We start from the raw sequence: 3,558 nt of genomic DNA, 5'->3' as shown, positions 1-3,558 counted from the left end.
TCTATGTGATTCATGTCCTTCTTACCAACTCAATGTGAAAGCATTAGGAAAAAACCTTTGATTTCTAAGATTCCTCACATGGGAGTGTCTTGGTCTTCTCTGTATGATGATACTTAAAAGCTATGGCTCTTAAAAGAGAAAAGTGAAGCAAACCCTAGCTATTAAATGGTGGAAGGAAACAGAAATTCTTGTCTTGAACAGTTGAACTTCCTAGGGGCACTCCCCACCTTCCAATGAAAAGGTTATCTTCACAAGAAGTACTGTCACTGATGGAAGATTTCAATATATTGAGCATAGTAACTTTTACTGGAGAGAGACTGAAAGAGAGAGAGAGAGAGAGAGAGAGAGAGAGAGAGAGAGAGAGAGAGAGAGAGGGAGGGAGGGAGGGAGAAAATTTACCACCCAATTTAAACTAAACGATTTACTAGAGAAAAATACATATTTTGAGAACTGTTTTTCCAATAGATTCAAGGGCATTTATGCACTAAATTTTGATGGAAAAAAAAAAACATTTTGGTTAATCTTTTCAAAAACCTAACATGAACATAAAGCACCAGCCTAAAGTGTATTACTCCACGCTAATTAATCTCATTTTAAACCATTCAACTGGCAATGTCCCGAGTCTCCAATCCATGAAGAATGTGATACTGAATTGGGGTCATATAAACCCTAGGCTCTTGTTTCATTGCATAACTTCAATGGTCCACACTCCTTTAGCATTCTTTTTCAAGACAAGTTCCTAAATTTTGATTTCCTTTTATTTCCTTCCAAACAAGAACCAAATTTTTTTTCATTAATTTATGATCTAAGATTGAAAATTTGATAGCTTATGCTCATTTTAGATATGTACACTTCATGCATGCTTTTTATTTTTAAAATATTTTTTTATATATATAAAAGTATAATATTTTCACAAAAAATGATAATAATAATATTGATATCTCTATTTTGTTTAAATAATTTTTAAAATCTTTAATATTTTTAGTAAGTGTCTAAATTTTTTTATTTTTTATGTAAAAGTTGTTGGTATTTTTTTATTTTAAAATAAAAAAACAGAAAATCTATACAAACAAACAATTAATATTCATTTTTTTTTTGAAGAATCATACTAGAAAGTAAAATTGTTGTCACGTCATATAAAAAGTGATTAGTTTAAATTAGTTAGGCCATGGCCTCAAAAAAAAAAAAAAGGGGGAGGCCGAAAGCATAATCCAAAGCACCCCATGTTCAATGCCTCATGATGGAAAAAAGTTGATAGTTGATATACCCGTGAAGATTAAATATAGATTATTGAAGAAATGCTGCAATCAATGTGTGAGTAGTGGGGGGATTGTATGATGGGTTCCACTTCCACCTAGGACAAGAATCACCAGGCCAATGTCAAATCAAGGGGCTTATGGGCAATATGATCATGGGACCCTCAGGAAGGTGATTTTGATTTTGTTTTCTTTACCAACATTTTAACTCACATACCATTACAATTCCATGCCTCTGTGATTTGATGAAGAATCCACATTACTTTCCCAAAATTTCCACTTACCAGAAGGAGATATTCTCATTGTTGGAGGTAAATTTTGGGATTGATACCCATGTCTTTTTCAAGCTCTTATGGTGGAAAAAAAAAAAGAAAGAAAGAAAAAGAAAAACCCAGGGATAAAAAATGGAGAGGTAAGGGAAGGTGCACATATATGACTGAGAAATGGCGTATGGTTGGGGTAGGGACCATCTATACCCAAGGCACATGAACTTTGTTTGTCTCTTCCCTATCCACACATGTGGTGTCTGTTGATGGGGTTCCTGCTGTTTGACATCCACAGATTCCTCCCATATATTTTCGTGTCCTCTGGGAAAATATCATATAGGCAGTCTATTAAAAATTTAAAAGATAAGGCAGGAACCCCAAGAAAGATTGGTTAAGATTGTATTTAATACATGTAGAGGTAGGAGATTCATAACTTTTATTGAATGAGAAAAAGGGTGGGTAATGTAGAGCTTGAGTTAATTAATAGTTTAATACTATATGATGAAAGAGACAAAAATTTGGAAATCTAAGTGCTCTTACCAACTTGAGGTAAATTACTAAAACATCAAGCTAAAAGCATTTAAAAGCTTGTCTTCATGGGTCTTGAATCATTTACTGATATGATATTGCAGACGCCAAACAACTATGGAAAATGGAATAAGGCCAAATTCTCAGCAAACCTAACATGCATGTTGAAACCATATATATCCAAGAATAATCACTGTTCCTTTGATTTTCCATGATCCCAAAGTCCATTTCTTTCCCATTTGTGTGGTTAAATGTAAATTATTGGATCTAGCTGAAGTTAAGGTGCAGAGATGAAGGAATCCCATCATAAAAAATGGAAGTTAGTGTGAATTATAAGCACATGATAAGATACTCTTGAATAAGCCCCTCCAAGTGGTGGGATGTTTTCAAGATGAATGACATTTCAATCATAGAAAGGAAAGAAATGTGCGGAGTTAGCTATGTCTTTCTCACTGGGTTCCATATGTCTAAAATGAAATGACAAATTCTAAGCTCCCATCTCCCATCTTTACCTAACCCTATGTGTAATGACTAAAGAACATTAATAAACAAGTGGATTGGATTAACTTGTTTGAAATAATACCCTCCAAATGTAAAGAACATTTGGTAGGTAAGGAAAATGGCACACTACAAAGTTCAGTTGGGATACTGATCAGTTCTTAAATGTAAGAGATGATGACAACAAATAAGTTAAGTGTTTTAAATAATAATGCAAATGAATGCTGTTGTTTAACTTAGGGGCCAAATGGAGAATGGTGGAAAATATTAGTTAAAACTTAAAAGGAATGGGGACCAAAGGGGAATCTAGAAAATAGGCAGCTAAAAATGTGGTTTCTCATTCCTTGAAAGCTTTAACAAGGCTCTAGTACAACAGACAGACCAACAGAATGAAACAGTATATAATCCTTCCAGGGCTCACACAAGCACCCCCCCACCATTTATTATGGGGTTAGAGAATTGGAGTGTATCAGAGTTTCAGTCTAGACTGGCATCTTTTATATCATTTTAGAATTCTGTGAAGATGATTTAAACAAGCCTTAATATTTAACACATGTGAGACAGATCATAAGGACATGGAAGGAGGCCCAGGAGCATGGAGCATGTGGCATATGAAATAGGAAGGTAGTGAGTGAGTTGGGTTCTTAATCAACTCCAGCTAGCACTGGCACTGCCCCCCATTCACACGGTGTTGCATTTGCATCATATATTCATGATATGATTTTTCAAAGAAACCTGGACATATCTGGAGTGGTCCACACCACAATCACACATGTAACGCCCCTAAAAGGGCAACTAACTACTTACTGCCCACCACACATCCACACCTGACCCCAGCTAAATCTACAACCTTCAACCTTGGAGAAGGAAGTGGTAGCTTTCAGATCATAGTAGAGAAGAGAGTTGCATCCATTTTACAGGTTAGTGGAAGGGGAGGTGCGGCAAAACAAACAAACAAACTAAACATACGAGAGATAAGGAAATGAGATGAGTAAAGAGGTAAAGAGGCC

The sequence above is a fragment of the Vitis vinifera genome, chromosome 11 (genome assembly GCF_030704535.1).
Source record: "Vitis vinifera cultivar Pinot Noir 40024 chromosome 11, ASM3070453v1".
Classification (NCBI taxonomy): domain Eukaryota; kingdom Viridiplantae; phylum Streptophyta; class Magnoliopsida; order Vitales; family Vitaceae; genus Vitis; species Vitis vinifera.
The sequence above is the reverse complement of the archived record's forward strand: the minus strand, read 5'-3'. Positions refer to the sequence as shown.